Source organism: Dipodomys spectabilis, unplaced genomic scaffold (genome assembly GCF_019054845.1).
Source record: "Dipodomys spectabilis isolate Male_0828 unplaced genomic scaffold, ASM1905484v1 ptg000297l, whole genome shotgun sequence".
Classification (NCBI taxonomy): domain Eukaryota; kingdom Metazoa; phylum Chordata; class Mammalia; order Rodentia; family Heteromyidae; genus Dipodomys; species Dipodomys spectabilis.
In genome coordinates, this window is record NW_024870974.1 from 21,093,667 (window position 1) to 21,117,110 (window position 23,444).

At 45.0% G+C, this 23,444-nt stretch overlaps 1 protein-coding gene across 4 annotated transcripts in view; it reads right to left on the reverse strand.

Annotated features, from left to right (window-relative positions):
- Positions 1-15,392, reverse strand: part of Il15 (interleukin 15) — a 54,249-nt gene extending 38,857 nt beyond the window's left edge. The window contains exon 1 of one of the 4 annotated variants that reach the window (XM_042701724.1): positions 15,298-15,392. The gene's annotated coding sequence lies outside the window, so the exon portion shown is untranslated. Of the gene's footprint in view, positions 1-2,166; positions 2,190-13,952; positions 14,056-14,412; positions 14,507-15,297 lie in introns of those variants that run through there. The other 3 variants (XM_042701723.1, XM_042701725.1, XM_042701727.1) reach the window with 3 other exon arrangements.
- Positions 15,393-23,444: the final 8,052 nt, after the last annotated feature.

Consider the following 23,444-nt stretch of genomic DNA (forward strand, 5'->3'; position numbering starts at 1 on the left):
ATGCATGAGGCCCTGAGTTCAACAGCCACACATAAACAGAAAAAGCTGGAAGTGGCACTGTGGCTCAAGTGGTAGAGCACTAGCCTTGAGCTGAAGAACTGAGGGACAGCGCCAAGGCCCAGAGTTCAGGCCCCACGACCGGACCCCAAAAAAAAAAAAAAAAGAGGAAGAAGAAGAAGAAAAGAAACTCACCAACTAGAAGAGAAAAGCTTGCAGGCACCTAGATAAGACTGTGATTGTCTTGAAAGGAGACTGAGGAGAGCCCGGTGTGAAAGCAGTGGGTGAAGGAGTTAAATCTACAGAGATGAAGCCGATGAGTCTCGGGATGTCAGTAGTGGAAGGAAATCATCCACCTCAGAGTGACCCAGTCCCATCAGAAGAAAGCTAGCCCTTCTGCCCGAGGCCTCTCTGTCAGTCTCCAACATCCAGCACTTGGATCCAGGCATGGGTAACCATACCCTCTTTCCCCTGTGGACTCCACAGATCCTGTGTTAAGCTGCGGAAACAGGGAGCTGAGACAATCTAGAGAAGACATGACCACGAGATGCCTTCAGCCCTCAGTGAGCACTGCTGCCATTGACACGGAAGTCCATCAATACTCAGCTCTTACGACAACACCGAGTAGTGTGTGCTGGCAACCTACACACAGCCTTCATGTATTCAAATCATCTCTATATTACGTGTATAGAGTTATGCTATATTATTCAGGGAATAAAGACAGGTAAAAAATAATTTGAGATAATCAAATATAACTACCTCATACATCTGTGTGTGGAGCCCACAGATAGGAAGGGCAGATGTAAACCAGAAGTGACCCGAGCACCAGAGAATCTAAGACTGTCTCGAAGAGACAACTTCAAATAGGTCAGGAGGATAGGCATCCCAAAACTACTTCACTTAGGATGAATAGGTCTTAGACATCATGTATTTAGGGGAAAATGGAAGAATGAATGATTGATCAGAAAAGATTAACTGATTTTACCCGGAAGCAAGGCTAATTCTTATTCCATTGTTTTCCTTTACTCTTTAAAAATATGTTTTTCCAGTTGACTGCTTTTCAAATTCCTTTTTAACAAGCTTACTTAATCCATTGCCAGCATACCATCAAAAGAGTAATAAGAATGTTCACAAAGATTTGTGCTGGCATGAGAAAAAGTGGCCATCCGCACACTTGCAGTCTAGTTGAGCACTAGCAGGTGCTAATTTGCAATGACTAGGCTCACATTAACTCCTTCTTCTGGAAAGTCCTGCTAGATGAAAAACGTCGGGCGAACGAAACCCAGGTTAGTGATGGTGCTGACTCCAGCTGGGAAGAAGGATTTTTAATACCTTGGATTGGAGCAGTCTATCTTGAAGACATGCATGTTCCTTGATTCAATGTTTACTTCTCACAAAGAAGAAAATGGTCAAACTTGGCCACAGAAAGGCAGGTTCGCGGAGACAAGCTGGGGCAGAAAAGATGAAGCTTGTAGAAGTAGTTATACTGAGTCAAGTTGTCAGGAAACATGAAAGCCATGATGGCAGAAGCAAGAATGCAGAAAGAATGATAGAAAAATAAACTACTAATTCTAAATAAAATGAATGAGAGAGAAGGGAAAGACGCCTTCGAGAATACAGAGAGCCCTCACTTTCATTCCATCTGCCAGGCTCTATCGTGTTAACTTGTAGCTCTCGGCAACAACAAACTAGCTAGGTGTGAATTAAGCTGTAGCCAGTTTGGGGCTCTGTTCCATGTACCCACTATCTTCATAGACTAGCAATGATTATACATGGATCATAAATTAAAATGTATATGAAAAGCTATTTTGTTGGGTGGCTTTCTGAACTTGGAACACTTTCAGAGAAAGGTAAATGAGTCCCCCCAAACTGTAAGGTCACCAAGTTTTAAATGACTGTTTTCCTTTGGAATTCACCTGATATTCCTGGCAAAAGGTCCATCTAACTCATATTCTTCATCATAAAAATCAGCTGATCGTGACCAAACAATTTTTCCGGTGCTGGCACGATAGGTAATCGTTTAACTATTAAAACATGTAGCATGATTTATAGCAGCCATAATGACACCTATCTCTGTGATGGCTCAGGGCTGCTACGGGGAGATGAGCATTGTCTGTTACCGCAGGAAACACCACATAACAATGTGCAATGACGCACACTCCCTATTACCTGCTGATAGCACTCCATCCGTGGAAACGGCTGCTTAATGATACAGCTGTCTCCTGCTGGCAAATCACTGGATTCCAACATGTCTGTGGCTTCTCACCAGTCCCTTACAGAGAGAGAAGTGTCATTACCGCTATCCCTAGGAACAACAGGTTCCATTAAAGTAATCTAAGGCTACGTTGCTCTGTTATTAAACACCTTAGTCCACGCAATCCCTTGGCGCCCATCCTGTTTCCAGATTGTATTTCTAGTGTGACTGCCACTCATCTGACTTCCATAATCCATGCTGATTGGACCTCGGGCCCTCCCACTCCGCTCCCCGGGAAGACGGAGAACGTGATTTGCACTGAACGTTGGATCTGTGAATCAACAGAGTGGCAGCAAGCTTGCCGCAGCGGTCCCAAATGCCTTGTTTTTAAAGCAGGGCCTGCTGGCTGGCGCCTGCCAAGTAAACGTCAAAGTTTATACAGCAAGGCAGTAGTGCCTGGCAAACTGCTAAGAGCCAAGCTGTCTCTATTAATGAAGTTTATTTGGCAGTTGGTGGGGTGAATGGCTGGGCAACGATGGATGCCTGTGGCTGCTGGCCTTCCATGGATGGACAGTGTGGCACGTCCACCCTGCAGCCCGAGGCCAGCGCTGTCTCCTCCACCACCGCCACACACTTATCTGAGACCTAGTGAACAGTGTCGCTCCCATGATAGAAGACCTTGTCATTCGCAGGACCTTTGCTCCTGCTCTGTGGACTGACATTTTTCTTGAAGGAGCGATCCGCAAGCTGTTCCCACAAAGGGATGGTCATCATTGTCTTCTAAATTCTGGAGCAGTGTTAAGGGTTTGAACTCAGGACTCCACATTTGCTGCGCAAGTACTCTACCATTTGAGCCATGCCCTACTCCCATCCCCACCCCACCCCCCAGTCCTGGTATGCCTTAGTTTACTCTGTAGAGAGGGTCTTGTACTTCTGTCCAGAGATAACCTTGGATCTCACGTTCCTACCACCACCTTCCCCATAGTTGGGGTTACAGGTGTGCATACCACGCCCAGCTTACAACTAAGGGTACACCATTAAAGAAACAATTTACTGAAAACAAGATTGTTTGACAAACATTGAGTGTGTGTCAGCCTCCCAAAGGCTGGCGATCAAGAGACTCTGGTCCCTGGTGAGAGAGTCCCAATTCTACTCATCATGAAAGTGTTAAAACTTTCCAAACCATAGTTCCTGCAACACCAAGAGTGAACACTCCCTGATAAAACCTAGAGCTTTGCTACGCTTAACATAAATATGGCTCGAGCCATGGTCTCGGTTGTGTCTTTAAATAAGTTCCATAATCTTAGCAAAGCATCTAATGTCACTGCACCCCATTGGCCTTATCTTTATCTTTAAAAGAGATTAGATTAGAGATAAAAACTACTCTTGTCCAAGGACTATTTATAAAGGTCACGATGGACTATTTCAGCATATATAAATTCATCTGTGGTTTTTTTCATCAACAGGAACACCAGATTTAACCACCCTATGAAGTTTCTCTAATTGATTCATTTTAATCATTTAAACATTTTAACCCAGATGAGAACAGAGTTAAATACAGAAGTCAAATTGGCATTTAGCGATGCATTTGGATCCTGATTTTAATCTTCCCGTAGGAATCGATGCACAAAGAACATGCACAAACAGTGCCTCTCCTGTATATTAAGCTTATGTCCAAAATGTGTGTAACCCATCTCTAACATGGAGGAACGCAGCAGGCTCAGAGCTGGCACCTCCAAATCTACAGGTTACCTAGAAAGGGCAGTTATAGTAGGTTTTCAGTTCCTTCTTATTTCACATTTTCGATTTGACTATTATACCTCACCACCAGTAGCAAGCGTTATTGCAATGCCATTGGCTTCGCTCCACTGGCTTCCAAGTAGCTGCTCTCTGGATGAGAGCAGTCCAGAGTAAATATCCCCCTGGCATCCGCTCTTAACAATTCTCTTTGTCCCAACTCCCTTTTGCCTTGAAGAAGAGGGAGATGGGTGTTTCACAATCTCTTGTACAACCAGAGTCGGCTCTCACACTGGTGTTTTTGCATTGTTTGGCCCATAACATAAGCTCATCACATAAAATAAGCTCTTTTTATGATCTGTCTTCTGTAGCTTCTTTAATTTTGTACTGACATCCTCTCTACCTCTCAAAACTAGAGGAAATGTTTTTCATATTACTGTATTGATCTGTTTACTAGAATCATTTTCAAAGCTATAGCTGCTTAAGTTTAGAAGATTCTGTTCCTTCTTATTCTTCTAGTACCTGGATATTAACTTTTTCTGCATCATAGATTATGCTAATGTTTTCTGGGCCTGTGCCATCTATACAATCTTCAAGTGAATCGTATTGCTTTGTGCATGATGTCTTGTGGTTTATTTTATTGCTGTGTTATGCTAGCTAATAATTTATTTAGTTCTGCAAAATACCACTGGTAATGTTTATCTTCCATCTGGCAACCTTGCTGAACTCTCTCACAAGGGTGACTAGTTCATTACTTTTGTATGGCTTTCATTTGAGATATTGATTTCTATCTCCTCTCATGTCATCCTTATACTTTTAATTAATGGCTCCTAGCAGGGACTACCAGTGAACTCGTACCCTCTACCTGAAGAAAGCAAGCTCCAGAGAGAAACCACTGCTAAGACCACAGCTCTACCACTCCCTCATTGGGGATTTGAGGCAAGTCACCTCACTCCAGGTATTGCAGTTTCCTCATCTAAAAGATGGGAGAAAGTACCTCCTAAGTTGGGAAGAGTTTATTATATTAACGTGCCTGTCACCGTGGGTGCTGGCAAACATTAACTATTGAAACACCTACTGACATGACAGATACTCAACCAAATCTCAGAGGTTTAGGGAACTGATCACAGATAAAGCATTATCAGAGACAGTGAAGAGGTATGGAGTGAAACTGGTTCCTTCAATGAGGACAATGCCCAGCTATTAAAGACACACGGTGCATTTAAAGAACACGCCATCATCACAGGAGATACAAAAGCTACCACCAATACAGAGATACTCAATTTTATATACAAACATTCATGGTTCCACTAGATAATAAATTCCCAGAGAGTTTCATGTTTGCTCCTTTAAAAAAAATCCCTTACAGTCCTTGCCTGTGTACTCCAAAAAAATGATCAATAAATGTCTGCTACTTTCTGAGCAGAGTTTCTGGTCCACTGAGGGCCTTTCTAGAGGAAAACCCTTGGTATGAAGCCAGGCTTCATAAATTCCGGTGGCTGAAAGTAGTGTGGCTTGATTAAGAAAGGTCAGGCTGTGTGAGGTAAGTACCTTAATGCCAGGTCAGTTAGGGCATTAGCTGAATCATGGCTCAAGTTCTAGAGGTCTTTCATGAGCACTAAGAAACAAGACCTGGCATTCCAAGAGTCAAGTCTAAAGATACAGAATATAGACTTTTAAATCAGGAATTTGGGATCGTGTAAAATTTTGAAACGGCATAAAAATATTGCAGCTATATATCTGATCTGTCGAATTCTCTATAAAAGAGGCAATCAATACATTATATACCAATGAGGCTGCTAGTTGTATAAATGTCTCTCATCATTTGTGTACTGACTCCTGAGACCACTTTTTCAAAAACTCTCTGCCAAGAGGATTAAGAAAACTAAGAGCTTCTCTGTGAGCAACCAGGCTGTGCCTTATTATATTTGTTGAAATTTATTGAAGCATTTGCCTTACAAGCCCAAAATTATCCACTCTGTCGTAAAATTAGTATGAAATACTAAACAGCCCTGGTTGTGTTTTGTTTTGGTCTGTTTTCTCAGCTCCAAGAAAGTTCACACTCCTGATGATAAATACAAGGACTCTACTGTAGCCCGTCACACGCAGCCCCTTCATACAAAGTTTCCTTCTTGACTCTGGTGACAGGGACTCTGTTGGGAGACTTGGGACACGAGGAGTATTCACAAGAGCCACGTGACCACAGGTGAGTGTGTTCCGAGTCTAGAGCCTCAACTTAACCTTTCAGCAACAAGTGACGGCGTTCTGACAACACAAGTAACATGATGACGTCTCCTAGGAACAGAGAAGCTGCCAAGGAGGCACGGTCCATGATGGCATCAGCGTTTGCCCAAGCTTAGCCCTTCCAACGCCACCACCATGCTCCTGAGAGAGGAGGCAGCACAGTCAACCATTCCAGACGGTGCCCGCCGAGCGCTCATCTGACAGGGCTGGCACCCAAGGGGGGTCAGTATTCATGGAAACAATGGAGGAGTCCGGGATAACTCCATAAAGGAAGAGAGACTCTTGAAGGAGGCGGTAGCCATGGAATCCCTTCGCGGAACAGGCCGAGTGCGTATGGCCAGAATACACAAGCTGAGGACTGGCTCTTTCTCCAAGGCCTGAGTGCCCCTCTCCACGTGGCTGGCTCAGTGAGGCTCCCTTGTGGCCCCCAGGCCCCCCCCCCCAGTCTCCTGTTACAAACCTTTTTGCCTTCTGGGGGAAAAAGTCTGACCTCTAGCTCCAGTCGCTGCCTCTTTACTTGTGAACTCACAAGCGGTACGTCTGTGCGCTTGACAGAGCCCCCCGTCTCCAGTCCACCACCGCCGGGGCTGACAGGAGAGCTGCCGTGTGAGCGGCGGCGATGCGGTGCTGGGATTCTGAGCCCAAGCCCCACACTGGCTCTGCCGTGCGCCACACCTTGAAGGTCATCTTCCCCCTCAAGTTCATTGTTCTGTTTTGCTCTAGATGAAGTCTCTGCTTTGCCTGCCTGAGCCCAGCACCTGTCAAGCACCTGTGATCGCAAGCACGAGCCGTCAGACACAGCTCTGATGCTCCACGTTCAGCTCAACCTCCAAAGCCCAGCATCTCGTAGGACAGTCACAGAAATCAGATCTCAGCTATTAAGCCCTTGCGCTCACTTTCCTGCAGGTGCGTAAAGCTTCAAGCCCCATCTATGCAGCCCAAGGCGTGGAGCCATCTGAGATACACCACAGTACCCACAGAGGCACAGCAAAGCCTCTGTGGCTGTTGTGTTCAATATTCTAACTAACCACGAGAAAATAAAATAGTTGATTTTATTTTCCTCGTGTTTGGTGGTGGCCGGGGGGAGGGGGGGGGGTGAAGGGGAGGAGGGCAGAAATTTATTCTAGCAACTGAGAGGTGATAATAAAACTAGTACGAGACCAGGCTGTGAGCAGACTGAAGGCAAGCAGAGACACAGGGAAGTGTGGACAGGCAACCATGCTGTGGCTGCTGCAGACAGAGGCGGGGTAGCTCTTACCAGGTACAAGCAACTAACGTGATAGCAGTGTGGGCCCAAATCACAGGGGAGGAAGAAAATGTTCTTCTGAAAGGGACAATTGGCTTCATTTAGCTACCCCCCATTAAGTGCAGGAAGAGAAAGATAACTACAATTGTCCAAGCAGAATTGAGAGGAAATTTTCCAACCCAAGATTTTCTAGGCTAGAAAATAAGCCATTTTTCTCATTCCTGTTTATCCAGCCAGCAAGAAGCTCTCAAAGAAGTGGTCTTAGGGCAAAGATCAAATCCAGGGTTTACTGGTCCAGTGAGCTCTCAGGTTAAAGATCAAATCAGAAGAGTCTCCGCTAGACACTTCATTAAGGCCCTGGGAAGTTTTAAAGTGGCGCCTTGAAGATCTTGTCAGGAGTCAGGGCTCAAGAAAGCCAGAAAGGGCTTCTTGCACAAAGTTCTCGATTGCATACAGAGTGAAGAAGAATCCATCTCAAGGGTTTTCTCAAAGATGCCTTTTATCTAATGCAATGCACCTGACTAAAATTCAAAGGAAACCCCAAAGGTTTAAAAGATACCTGAACTTGAAAACTAACAAAACAATATACCAACAGCTAAAGGAAAGTAAGTACACAAAAAACCTCTTAACTCTCAAAAAGCAGAAGGCAGATCATGCAACAGCAAATCAGAGTCATGGTCTTGCTTTTTTATTTGTGCCAGTCCTGAGGCTTAAATTCAGGGCCAATAAGCAAGGTGTAGTGGTGCGTGCCACCCATGGCAGAAACATCATTAGGGGGAATTGTAGTGTGAAGCCAACGCAGGAGAACGTGCAAGATCCTATCAGAAAAACAAAACAAAAAGGGGTGGCGGAAGGGCTCAAGTGGGAGAGTGCTTGCCCAAAGCCCTGAGTTCAAACCCACTACAGCCAAATAAAAGAAGAAAAGCTGTATGAGAGGGAAGAGAGGGAGAGAGGGAAAGAGAGAGAGGGAGGGAGCGAGGGAGGAAGGAAGGGAGGGGGCTGTCCATTGGTTCTCCATAGTACTCAGGTTCATTACTGCTCTCGCCCCTTCCTCCATTCTTGGATGTAAGCCCAGAACACATAGTAGAAAGCCAAGGAGAGCAGAGGATTAAGACTGACCTAGACCAGAGCTCATCCAGCTGAAGAACACACATCCCAAGGCTGTCCACTTTCCGAGGAGACGTGAGGACAGGATTCTGAGAATAACCGAGTGCACATGTACTGCCTGTTGATCAACGCCACACTTGAGGTGCCCTGGGCCAGCAGACTCCTAGGAAGCTCTCCTTTCCCACTTCCTTTTCATAATTATCCTCTGCTTTGCCAGAGAAAGACAAATCTCTCCCCCCTTCAGAACCTTGCAATGCTCCCTAGCTTGCAGGGTACCAAAAACAGGGCCCATTTGAAAAGCTGACCAAAGAAAAATAACCTTTTCATCAAGGCAACAATACCATGTGTGTCTATTTCTATGCTACCCATTACTGATATAGTTTTAGTATTTATGCCTCATAATTACTTCTCAAAAGTTAAAGGGTCATTTTGGTTAAGGGTATAATGATGTTAAGGTAACATAAATAAGAATATCTTTTAAAATAAAGTCCTTGGTAGCCAGGTGCCAGTGGCTCACGCCTGTCATCCTAACTACTAAGGAGGCTGAGATCTGAGGATCGCAGTTCAAAGCCAGCCTGGGCAGGAAAGTTCGTGAGCCTCTTATTTCCAATAAACCACTAGAAAACCAGAAGTGGTGCTATGGCTTAAGTGGTAGAGCGCTCACCTTGAGCTGAAGAGCCCAAGGACAGCACCCAAGCCCAGAGTTCAAGCCCCACAACCAACAAAAATAAATAAATAAATAAATGAACAAAATCCTCAGAAAACTCATGATAATGATATTAACCATAAAAATCCATCAATGCAAAGCTGAATGTTATATAGTTCCTTTTGTTACAGAAAAATAAAGAAAACAAAAATACAGAAAAGCTAAATTATAAAATCACTAGCAGGAAAATGTATAAGGAAAGAATAATTATAGGAGTGGGCAATGTGGCTCATGTCCCGGGCTAGGAGTTTGAACCCCCAAATCACAACAACAAAACTTTGAAAATTTCAGACATCTGTGGTAATAGCATGCACAAGAGACTTCATTTCTCAGATTCTAATTTGCAGTTACATGATGAAACTTCCAATAAAAGAGAAGAATGATTCAGTGTTAAAAGGATTTAGGAACTTTCTGGATTCCTTTGGCTCCTCCCCCGACCCCATCAGCCTTTCCACTGCAACAGCTTCTTCTTGGAGGCCCAATCTCAGTTTCAGTCCCTTCATTTGGCACAATATTGTGTATCATTCTGATTTTGTCTTCCCAGATGTCGGGGCTTGGAAGAATCATGAACAGTTGGAAAGGGCACAGCTATGTATTGAATTCAGACCCACCATTTCTATGGGATCTATACTATATAGTTCTCTACCCTACGGTATAACTAAAAGCCTGTGAGATATATATACAAATGTAAAATGTGTCGAAGTTGATATGGCTGAATTAAACTGAGATCAGAGAAACTCTTATGTCCTGTTTCAGATTCCAGCACTGAACAATTTCAAGGAAAAAATAAAAGAAAGAAGGAAGGAAAGAAAGCAGGCAGCAGGCAGGAAAGACGGCAGGAAGGCAGGAAGGAAGCAAGCAAGCAAGCAAGCTGGCTGCAGAGACACACATCTATAATCCCGGCACTAGAGAAGCTAAAGCAGGAGATTATGAATTCACAGCCAGCCTGAGCTATATAGGCTATCTAGAGTAAAACCCTGTCTCACCAAAACAGACAAAACAAAACAAAAATTTTAATATAACTCAAGTAATACATAGCATTAAATCATCCCAAATGGTATCCAGTAGCTGCTACATGGCAAAGGCACGTGTTTTACTTTTCAATATGCTAACCACCTGGCTTTTCCTAGAAATCATGACATCTGAAAAGAGATCATTAAGGTTGGCATCCCAGTAGGATGAGCTTGCCATGGGACTAGAGCCGGGTGAGGGCGTGCAAGGAAATGACAGCTTGGCGTGTGAAAAGTAGCTCGGGTTTCCTCTGTAACTTTCATGTTCCCACTGGAACAATATGGTTAACACTAACAATTTTGACCTCAGAATCTCTGTGGAGATTTCTTGGCTACTTAATTCTCCAATCAATACAGTCTGGAAAGAGATAAAGAGGATGTTCCAAATAGTTAACTATTTGAACTTGTCATGTAATAGGGAAATCTGCTCAAACCTGTCCAAGAATCCCAAACTTCCATTTGCATAGATAGAGAGATAGAGAGATAGAGAGATAGATAGATAGATAGATAGAGATACAATGACACACTGATACATTGATACATAGATGCATAGATGATATATAGATATATAGATACAGAAACATAGATCAATCCAATTTTGCCTATTTGTCAAGCTCCTTCAGCAGACTTATGCATATTAGACAAATGTTTTCATTCAGAGAACATAAAATTTATATTTTTATTTTTATTTCTCCAAGGAACCAAACCCACATACTCAAATGAACATTTTGATTACAAGAATATCTTTAAATATAATGTCAATTAGACAAGTAGCATTTGCTTATTTTTAAGTCTTCCCTCATGTATGCAATAATTACTTCAGTATACATTCATCCATTTCTTTTTTTATCCACTGAGGGGAGAAGAGTGAGGGGTGACATTGATGGAAACGCATCGCCCTCATGAACTGACCTGTTAGATTGAAACCCCTTTGTACAGATCCTTTTATTATCTTTTCAAAGGTAATAAAACCCAATGGTCCCATCTTATCCCAGTCAGATTGGCCAACACTGTGGATCTGAACAACAACAAATGTTGGTGAGATTGGGGGAACCCTACTGCACTGTTGGTGGAAGTGTAAACTGGTACAACCACTCTGGACAGCAATCTGGAGGTTCCTCTAAAACCTACACATAGATCTTCCCTGTGACCCAGCCAAACCACCCTTGGGCATCTACCCAGAACGTCATAAGCCAGGAGACAGCAAAGACACTTGCACATCCATGTTCACTGCTGCCCTATTCACAAGAGCCGAGTCGTGGAAACAGCCCAGATGCCCTACAGTAGAGGAGTGGATCCAAAAAAATGTGGTACCTATACACAAGGAATTTTACACAGCCGTTAGAAAGAATAAGATTATGTCATTTGCAGGGAAATGGATAGACCTAGAACAAATCATGTTAAGTGAGGTAAGCCAAACTCAGCAAGACAAATGGTGTATATTTTCTCTCCCGTGTGGAAGATGGATTGAAAGTACACTGGGACGTGATAAATTATACAGGATTTTAAGCATTCACACACAGTGAGACTAAAAGGGAATACTCTTAGAAAAGGAATACAGAGATGCAATGCCCGTGTGCCTCTAATCATATAAAATTATATTGATCAAAATGAACTCCAAGAAATGGAAACAAGAGGATTTCCTCCACTGTTGTTTGTGTTTTCTTTTTGTCTTGTTTGTTCATTTATCTGTCTTTGGGAGGGTGAGAGACAAGGTAAAGGAATGCAGCAGTGGTACTCACTGAACGCCATGTTGGAAATGAACTATACAACCTGTGGGTGGGGACAGAAGGGGAACTTAAGATAGAGTAAGGGAAGGGGTGACACTGTCCAAAAAGAAATGTGCTCACTATCTGTCTTGCGTGACTGTAACCCTGTACATCATCTTTACAGAATCAATAAAAAAAATTTTAAGCAACAGGTTTCCTTATGACATTTTTCTGCATGTATGTAACGTACTTTGACCAAATTCACTCCGGATTGCCCTGTCTTGCCCTCCACCCTCCAGCTGGTCCCTTTCTGTGACTTTCCAGTCAAACATTTATTATAAAGCCAATACAGTCTATCATTATAACATGACCCCAAAATAAAAGAGTGCCTGGCATAAGGTAGGAACTATGCAGTGGGGGGGGGGGGGCAGAGAGTGCTGGGGATCACACCTAGGGCCTTTTGCATGCTGGGTAATTGTTCTACTGCTGAGCCACACCCCTAACTCCTTTGTAGGAACTCTTTCTGTGGGAATGGTGCCATCCTACAAAAGCAGCAGTGTTCTTAAACCTGTCCTCTGAGCTCTACCACCCCAGCCCCACAGCCTGTGCTAAGTTCTTTAGCTATTCTATACTAAACTTACTCGGCTATAAAGCAAGCGTCCCACCAAAGGAGTTAGTTCATTAGGAGGCTTTAAAAAAAAATCACACTTGGTGCCCAGTGCCAATAGTTCACACTTATCATCCTAGCTACTCCAGAGGCTGAGATGTGAAGATTGTGGTTCAAAATTATCCCAGGCAAGCAGGTCTGTGAGACTCTTATCTCCAATTAACTACCAAAAAGCCAGGAAGAAAAAGCTCAGGGACAGAGCCCAGGCCCTGATTTCAAACCCCAGGACCGGCAAAAAAAAGAAAAAAATCATACTTAGAACAGTATTTAGTAAGAAGACTCAAATACGTTGGCTGCTAATCATGGCTCAAGTTCAAGTTATGAATCTGTAGAGAGTACTGTCAGTATTATTACCCAAACTTCAGAACAGTAGTTGTTACACAATAAATACAATTTAACAAAAACATCAGGGGAAATGAAACAAAAAAACCCAGACAATCTTGTAAGTTGCAAAAACAAGTTAAAACTTCTTTGGTTCAGAGACCTATTTGAAAAGCATACTGAAGTAACAGTGTTTTCCCAGGACACAGGACACAGGACACACACACACACACACACACACACACACACACACACACACACACACACACACACACACACACACACACACACACACACACACACACACACACACACACACACACACACACACACACACACACACACACAGCATTTCTGGCTCCCTTTCAGAAATCCATCAGAGTCAGCAAGCCTGACACAGAGAACCTCCTAGGATTAGTTTCCAAACTCTGGGTCACAGTGACATTGAGGTCATCCTCCGGATTAAGTTTCTAAATATGCATTTCACTGGCAAACTCCATGTCTTGTAATGGCGCTTTGACACTTACTGTCTTAATTTCTGCAATTAAAACAAAAACCATCCTATTATTTTTGCTGGGCGTGGTGATTCATGCCTGTGACCCCAGCTACTCGGGAGGTAGAAACAGGAGGATTTAATGCTGGAGGCCAGTCTGAGCGAGGTTAGAGCACCCTCAGGCCCTGGAAGGGAGCCACAGCAGGAAGTAAGAGGTAGAGTAGGAACAATATATTCCTTTCGCTAAACCCAGAGGAAGTAGCAGGAAACTTTCAACAAGAACAGATTTTTGTATTGCCCAGGGCAAATGTGCAGAGGGCACACCCCAAATTTATGGGAGAAACTACAACCTGTCAGAAGCTCTGAGCCTGGGAATCAACACCGGCCCTGGCTCGTCCCAGTGGCAAAAGCAGGTCAGAGTGCAAAAAGAACCCTTCCTTCCCCATCTGACCCGGGACAGGAGAAATAGAAACAAAACAAACACCAAACACCATTAAAACAATTGTTGAGATGCTTCTTACCTTTAAGTGAACCATCAGCTTCTTCATTACTTAAGACCTCTAAAATGGCTATGGCTGTAGCTTCTCAATATCAATATCTTGGTGTTCTTTCTTTTATACCTCCTCCCTATATCACTTCATTTATTTATTTGTGTGTGTGTGTGTGTGTGTGTGTGTGTGTGTGTGTGTGTGTGTGTGTGTGCCAGTCCTGGGACTTGAACTCAGAGCCTGAGCCTGCCGTGTAGCTTTCTCTCTCAAGGTGGGTGCTCTACCCCCTGAACCACCCCTCCACTTCTAGCTTTTTGCTTAGTTAACTGGAGATTCAAAAATAATAATAAAATCTCCAGAGACTGCAGCCTGGGCTGGCTCTCAGCTTGGTCCTCAGCTCTCAGGCCCCCGGACAGATGAGATTACAGGCTGAGCCAGCAGCTACGGGTCCTGCTAGGCTAGGTGGCTTTGGAAGCAACCCCCAGGAGCTCACCTGTGCCTGTGCACTGCGCGGACGCTGACGCTTTCCATCCAGCGGGCCACCCGTCCCGTCCCTGGATCCTAACCCAGAAACCCAGCCAGCCCAGAGGGTCCCCGCGGGAGAGGAGGAGAAGAGCGCGGCCCGGACGCGGCCCTGAGCCGCACTTTAGAAGGGAAGTCCTACAGTGCGTCCTGGGAGGTGGCCAGCCCGTGGCAGCCACTTGGCTGCTTTGCTTTTTCTCCCCATCTGGCTGGATCTGTCGAGCGCCTGCCAACCGTGCGAGCAGCTCCGCACACACTGCTAGGTCACACACCAGGAGCCCTGGGAACCGCGCGGCTGCCCGGCCCTCGCGTGGCGCGCCCGGCCGTGGCCGACCCTCGACGCCGGTTTCCTGCCTCCACGGGAGGGGCCCCCCTCCGACAGCAGAGGTGGAAATCCAGGGGCTCGCGAGCGCCCCATCTCCCCAGCCTGCGGGGAGCGGGAGGCGGGGCCCGGGAGAGGACGCGGGAACGGGGGTGCGGGGCGCCGCGGTACCTGGTGGTGACCTTTGAGCTCTTGGGTGTAGAACCCAAGTCTCCCGGCGGCCTGGGCTTCCCAGCTCCGCAGCGTGGCGGGCGCAGATCGCTGGCCCGGGGCGCGGGGGGCGCGCGGGGCGCGCGGGACGGCGCCCTGCGCCCCTCGAAGCGGGAGGATGCGCTGCGCGCGCGGCAGGACCGCGGCGGGGGACCCCGCGTGCGCGCAGCAACACCCCCAAAACCGGCAGCGCCGGCGCAAGCGGGGCGGAGGGGCCCGCGAGGTGCGGGGCCTGAGCCGGGTGGGGCTGGGCGTGGGCTCTCGGGGAAAGTTCCACTCCACCGCCAACCACCGCCCCCCCATCGGGGCAGCGCCGCGCGGTACCTCCATGGAGTCCCGGCTGCAGGGCGAGCGGCGGCGAGCGCATGCGGGGACGGGGGCAGGACCCGGCTCCGACGGCGGGGAGCAAGGCACTGGGGTTCCCCGGCCGCCCTCCCCAGGGGAGTCCCGCCCTCCCTCCCCCAGAGGAAAGCGAAAGAGAAAGGACGCGGGCCGAGCCACACCCGTGCCGTCCCGGCCGGGCGAGCAGCGCGCGCCCCAGGTGCGCGGGCCGCGGGGGGCAGCGGGTCCGGGCACCGCCTCTCTGAGGGAAGGGCTGCGGGTGGGGTTGGGTGCCTGGGACCCCAGCCCAGGCCCACGGGCAGGAAGAACCAAGATCTGAGGTCTGCAGAAGACACCCCAGGACACGTTCCCCCCCCCCCCACCCCCCCATAGCTTGCAAGAAGCAACCCTTCCCTGCATCCCTTCTCCTAACTCTTCCATCCAGGGCGAAGCCCCCACCGCGGCTGGCCCCTTGGGGTGGGAGGCTGGCACCTAGGAGGTAGTTTTCTAGGTGGAACACACCCGAGTTTTCTGAGGCCCGGGGTCACCCCCCAAGGCTGTCTGCCCAGCACCCAAAGCCTTCTGCATCACAGAATGTCCCACAGAGGTGGGCTGGGGGTCCCAAAGCCTTGGAGAGGAAGCCCAGAGACAAACAGCCCACCCCAACACACACAGGAACTAGGTCCTGCTCCATTTTATTATGATAAGCCGGAAAACCATGAGAAATAAGTCTACATTAATGGTGCATAAAATTCAACATCAATCACTTTAGAGCTGTTTTCCATCAACGAATCTTTCTATCTAGATTTCATAATACTCTCAAACATCATAGTTAATGATCAACAAAATATGTTAGAGAAAGTAGAACGTTAGGGAAAGTTTGTTTAGTTTGAAATTGCATTTAAAGAAATGAAAGCTGGGCACAGGTGGCTCAGGCTTGTAATCCTAGCTGAGATCTGAGGATCGTGGTTCACAGCCAGCCTGGGCAGGAATGTCTGTGAGACTCTTATCTCCAGTGAACCCCAGAAACCCACAAGTGGTGCTGTGACTTCAGTGCTGGCTTGGGTTAAAAGAGGCTCAGGGACAACATCCAGTCCCTGAGTTCAAGCCCCAAGAGTAGTAAAAAAGAAATGAAATGAAGTCAGTCCTTCTTTGCTACGTATAATAATTCCAGGAGTTTTAAAACCCATCCGCCTTGTTTTTGTTTTCGTTTCGGTTTTGTTTCTGTTTCTGTTGATTTTATGGGCAGTGGTAGGTTATGAACCTAAGACTTCTTATTGTCTGAGCTTTCTGTTGATTCGTTTGGACACAGCCTCATGGCCTTTTCCATCCCCAGGCTCCCTGGCTTTGAGCCCAGATCCTCTAGCTCCCAGCCTCACGAGCAGCTAGGATTACAGGCATGAGTTACCAAATAATCAAGCCAAATAATCAAACTCAAATCATCCAAGAAATAGGAGAAAGCTCTGATTTCCAGAATAATCTTGCACCTACCAAAGGATGAAGGTCAGTGTGCAAATGGAGATTATTAGGGTTGGGGATTATTGGGACTTTAGCCACAGCCTCAGCTTGTAGCCATTCAGAGCTTGCTTTTCTGCACGGTGAAGTCCCTGGCCACATCTTCAGTCTCACCTGTGTGAGCTCTGTAGCTGGTGGAGAAGCAGAGGACTATACCACAGGCTGCTGACCTTCCCTCCCCCACCTGACCAGCACCCAGCACAACCAGGCACAGCTGAGGCCAGGGAAAGCCACCACTGCTGGCCTCTGCTCTTCTTCTGATCTCACCTGGGGCTCGGGAGCCCAGGACAGAGCCCACCCCTTGCCTCCTGAGGAGGGCAGCCCAATTTGTTTTCTCAATTACAGACGACAGCAAGGACTTTTGAATTCGTTCAGACTGCCTACAATCCAGCCACCTTGTGCCTGCAATTCAATTTGATTCTGTTACACTGGACTCACACAGGAAAGGCTAATATTTGCAGCTTGAGTCTTCCACTGCCACAGGCTGTTTGGCAAGCCACTGAAAATTATTCACATCAATGAGCAAATAAATTCCACTGTATAAATTACAGGCGAAGACCAAGGTTGATGAAATAATTTGAAACTGCCTTAAGATAACAAGATACAATGCTGGAACAAGGAAAAATGAACTACACCTCACAGAAGTGACCGATTCATATGTCAAATCTCTTTAACTCAAAGAATAAATAATAAAATCATAAATAAAATAAAATCATAAGATCTAGTTGTTGTTTTCCAAAGACAATGTTTGCCAGTTTTTCTTTAAAAAAAATAAATCAGTAATAAATGTTTTGTGTAGCTTTAGAGAGTTAATGGTTAGGTCATCTGATTTACTGTTCAAAGTCCATAATCATCGCCTTATTTATAGTCTTCCTAAGATTTAATCACTGTCTGTGATCTTCTGATCTTTGGAACATGGCCTATCCTATGTCCTTTAAATTTCCATTTGGGGCAGTGTGCTGTAAAGAAACCGCCTCCAACCAGCTCCCACCTGCGTTTTCTAGGGTGGTAAGCATAAAGAAATACACTTAAAGACCGCTTAGGTTCTCAGAGTTTCAGGGCTCCAACTTTTTCAGAAGTACCTCTCTGTTAACTATTACCCCTCCCATTTTCCACTGTGCTCTGTGAAAGTACAGGTTCTTCATCTGTTTTCATTTTTAAAGGGCTCACTTCTAGAAGTACGCTGTGATATTGGCTAGGTGTACGCCACGTAAGCACAAATGTTACGAGTGTTTACAGCAGTACTGATTGCACTATTGAGTACACCAGGGAGGGATGCGATCTTGCATTATCTTCAGAGAAACTGAGGCCTGGAGAGAGCTTCCTTTTCCTTTTTTATTTCTGCAATGATGGGACAGTTTACATGGCTTGTCTAACCGGGCAGGGACGCGGACCGTGGTGCTCTGGCTGGTGTGCACATGGCCACCCTTGGCTGCTTCTGTCGCAAAAGACTCGGAGGGAAGACGCGGCCCCGGAGCCTGCCACTCCCAGGGAGGAAACTCACTCTTCCCTTTGCGTTTCTGCTTCCCAGTCTTGCATGAGGAGACTGCTCAGTGAATTGCAGCCTTGCTACCAACAGAGGCTATGTGAAGAAAGCCACTGGCACAGGCTGGCTGAGCACCGCTTCCGGTGAGTAACCTCAGAGAAGGAGGCCAACGCGCTCTGCTCCACTCCCACGGAGATGGACCCCAGCTGCTGAGCAGCAGGAGAGGACTCTGCCTGTGATCTCAGTGCCAGCCCCAGAAGCCCAGGCCCTGGGCTGATCTGATGGTGGGTCCCAAGCCAGTGGTGGTGGCTGGAGCCTTGGACCTGCCTGTGTGGGAGACAAGACAGCATCCCGGCCAGAGCCTCTGGGCCGCACACAGCCTTCTCCACAGGGTGAGGAAGCCCATGTCCTCCAGGACTTTGCTGTCAACTCCTTGTCACACTGTTATCTAGCTTTGCCCTCAGGGGCCAGGGGACTTCCCATCTGTGTTCCCCAAGTCCTTGGTAGCTCCTCTGTAACAGCAAGGCAGAAGGCCAGCCCATCAGAGCTCAGACCAGTTGCTCTGCATGAAGCCTCTGTGCTCTCCTGGCCTAGTGTGGAAGCTCAGAGGCTGACTATGCTTTCTGGGCTCCCTCCTGGTTCAGTCCCGGTAGTGGGCCATAGCTTTTCTATGACTGTTGAAAACCAATTAAGATCACGACGACGAAATTACCATGGAAGAGATGGGCAGTAGCAGCAGAGGGAGAAGTGGCCAGCAGAAGTTCAGGTAAGAGCCCGGCCGGGGCACCGCAAGCAGGGAGGGCTCTGTGGGCCTGTGGGGCTGGGAGCTGGGGCAGAAAGCTGGTCTGCAAAGACGAGGAGCAACACCATGCTTTCTCCATAGTTTTCTGGACATGGCAGCTCACCAGACCTGGAAGGGCGCCCGGGCAGGTGGACTCCTGGCAGGCCGCTGTGCGTCCACCGCCGCGGGCTGGAGCAAGTGGCTCTGCGAAGGACAGTCCCTCTTCAGGCCCAAGAGAACGGTCACTGTCCCATCGTGGACAGACGAGACGTGCAAGGATGCGCTCTTCTCTCCCCAGCCCTGAAAGGGATTCGTCTCCAAGAACAAGACCCGGACAGCACCGCTGCAGATGGAGCGAGGTCACGGTGGAAAACGCAATGTTTGCAAGTAAATGCTTCCACGCAAGAGGGAATACCTCCACAAGAGTCTGCCAGCTTCCACTCTATGCAGCGGACCTTGCAGGCTGTCTATTTTTGGAGCAGGTCTTATGCCAGGGGCTGCACCTGATGTCCAGTGTGTTCCCAGGTCCATGGTCAGCAGTTTTGGAGGCTATTTCTGGAAGAGGGTGGCTGGTGACAGTTCCTGAAATCCACACTGAGGAACATGTAGGGGGCAGGGTTTTTATTTCCCCAGCCCCCGTGTTATTCATAAAGTCATTCTGTAGCGTGAAGGGCGCCGGGGGCATTTTCTGAGCTGGACACGCCCAGCCAGCGCCCATCGGCCGCCATGCTCTTGAAACTACAGGACGTTCCACTTCAAAGACTCCGATTTTCCTGCCCCAAAGACTCCGACTTGAAGCAAGTGTTTCATTGGAATTAGACATTAGTTTAACCATCCTGTGCCAAGAACACTTCCATGGTATGTGCTGAAGTTTGGAAACCACCTTCAAAGAAAAGAATTCTATGGTTTTAATGCGTTTCATTTCATGGAGGTGATTGAATGACATATGATTCGTTCACAAAGACTCTGAATTGAGGCATTGTCAGACCACCTCAAACAGCTCTTTATGTATTTGTTTTTAAGGTATACATTTGAGAAAAAAATTATGAACATTATATTAAACATTCTTCAGATTAAACAAACAGTTACATTAGACAGTTACAGATTTTGTTGCTGTTAATAGAACTATTTGATGCAATAAGTGCCATACTAGTTGCCTTCCCATTGTCTTTCAATCCTCTTCACCAACTGAGACATGCAAATTCAGTCACTGAGTGATGTCATACTTTGCTGGGTGAAGTTTTTACCATAATATATTTGTGGCATGCAAATTTTTTTATTTAATAAAGTACTGAAAGATATGAAGAGATTTGGAGTATGTATAGTTTTTTTAACAGTATATAATTTATTTTTCTTCTTTATCTTTATCACTAGTGTTAAGCAAGTATCATTTAAAAATAGCTTGCTGTAGTTTTTCTGGTCTTTTTGTAAATTTCATTATAGCCACAAAGCAAAAATACCATGGTAGACAAACTAAAAGTAATAGTGTAGAACTTGGAAAATCATCTAACTACAATGAAGGATATAAGAGAGAGAGAGAGAAAAAGGAATTACAACAAAACCAGAATACAAATATAGTAAAAGGGTATCATGTGGATCTAAAATTATGCCCTTGTGTATTATCATTATTAATTTTTTATTAATTTATGATACATTATTAAATAAAATATTGGATCAATTAACAATTTGTTATTACAGTTGTATGTTATATTAATTATCATTATTTTATTGTTATTGAAAATTATTAATGATAATAAATATTTTTTATCATATTATTAATGCCTATGCATTAAAGTCTTGATGAACAGACCTGAATGGGACCCTGAGATGTGGTCATCCAGAACTAATGACACATGCTTGAACTCAGCCAACATACCAAGGTTGAAGCAGAAAGAAACAAAGGACCTGAGCATGAAGCAAGTTAGAAGTAGGAAAGGTGATGAGGGCATTTTCTGCCCAGAAGTGAAGAACAAGATACACTTTTCTGGGACTTTTCCTACCATAGCACAGATCACTGTATATTTTAAGTAATACAGGCATCATTCTTTTCTTCCACTGAACTGTAACCTAACATTAAAAAAACCAGTCCCCTCCCTTCATCTTGTGTCAAAGGATTAATATGCCCCCCTCCCCCTGCAAACGAAAGCATTTATGTAAAGACCTTGTCTGAAACAATTCCCCTTCCCTACTTACAAACACCACTGAGGGAAGCATCACCGATCACGTTCTCTCTCGTGAGATGTCCACACGTTGTCTTGGAGGGTGGCTGGCCGCTTTGCCTACTTCATGAAATAAATCTCTGTCCTCTCTTAACCTGTCTGGGTCTCACTGTGTAATTCTTTCTGCTTTAAAGACAAGAATCCAGGCGAAAGTAAGTTGAGGTCTGCTTCTTGGGGACCTCATCATTTTCTGGTAGTAGCTGTGGAAACAAACTGACCAATTTAATGCATCTTGAATTGAATCAGTAATAAAATTCCCTCATGCCAAAAAAATCCCCAGAACCAAGTAGCTTCACTCTGTAATTCCATCAAACTTTTAAAGGATGAACACTGATTCTTTAAAAATTATTTTAAAAATTTGAAGAAGAGACCATTTTTTCAAATTCATTTTTGAAATCCAGAATTCATCTAATATCACAAACTAAAGTAATTTCACTTAGGACACACACACACACACACACACACACACACACACACACACACACACTCATACACACACGCAGATGCTGCAATATGCCACCTCAACAGAATCAAAGTCTAAAATCCTATGATTGTTTCAATAAATGCAGATGACATATTTGATAGAATTCTATAACCCTTCATGATAAAAATTCTAAATAAATTACTCTTACACACATACGCAAACACACACATAAAGCCAAGAGCTAAAATCACACCAAACAGGAAAAAGCTGAACAAGATAAGGGCACATACATTCACTGTCGTTCTAGAAGGTCTTATTTACATATCAAAGACAACAAAATATAGGAATGAGGCAGTAAGTGGGGATGGGGGAAATCAGATTGCCATGCTTGCAGGTGCCAACATCTTATGTATAGGAAACTTGAAAATTCTCTAAAATGGAACAAGTTTGTGGTTTTCTGTGGGTTTTTTTTTTTTAACCTCCTTTGTGGCTGTTTTTGTTTTCTGTATTTTTGTCTTGTTTGTAAGTTTATTTGTTTGGGACAGGGTAAAGGGGGAACACAGAAATGGTGGGACAAAGGGTGAGCAAATGTAGAGGTGATACTCACTAGACAGTGTGTTGAAATGGGAGGCGTGTGAAAGGGGAAAACTTGGAGAAAGTGAGGGAGAGCTAACACTACTTAAAAAGAAATGCACTCATTACCTGACTCTTGCAACTGTAACCCCTTGGTACCTCACCTTTACAGTAACAATCAAAATATGTACTCATTACTTGAAATGTGTAACTGTAACCCCTCTGTACACGACCTATACACTAGCAATAAAAATATTTTCTTAAAAACCCTCAAAAAATGTCAAAGATTCCACTACAAATATAATAGAACTAGTAAATAATCTCAACAAAGTTGCAGAATACAAAATCAACATACAAAAATAAGGAGTATTTTAATGTACCAACAATTAACCATCTCAAACAGAAATCAAGAAAAAATTGTATATGCAATATAAAAAATAAATTCCTACAAATCAATTCAACTGAAGAAGTCTGTAGGGAAAATTATAAAATCTTAAAGAAAATGCAAAGGACACAAATAAATAGAAAGATAGCCCACGTTCATGAATAGGAAGAATTAATATTCTCAAAATCTGCATAGCAAACAACCCAAAATCCTCTAGATATTTAATGCAATCCCATGACAATGCCAGTGACATTCTTCATAGTTGTAGAAAAAAATAATCCTAAAATGCGTGTGTAATCACCAACCCCCAAAACAACCTGAAGCAAAAGAACAAACTATCTAATTTCCAAATGCACGACAAAGGTATAGTATATAAAACTGCACAGTATTCACATGAAAACAGATTAATGAAACACAATAGAGCCTAGGAGTAAATCCTACTCATCTACAGCTATCTTTGACAAAAGCATTAATAACACACATTGAAGAAAAATAGCCATTCAATATCCTATACTGAGAAAATTAGATTTTCACGTGTTGAAGAAGTAAAATAAACATCTCTCATCATAGAAAAATCCACTCAAAATGGCTTAAAAACTTAAAAGACAAACTATGAAATAAGAAGAAGAAAACACGGGAAATGTCAGGGCATTGCAATGGTCAAGGACTATTTGGGATGGAATCCTAGAATGCAGAAAGCAAAAATAAACAATTAGGATTTCATGAAGCTAAAGTGATCCTTCACATAAAAGAAAACAGACATCGTA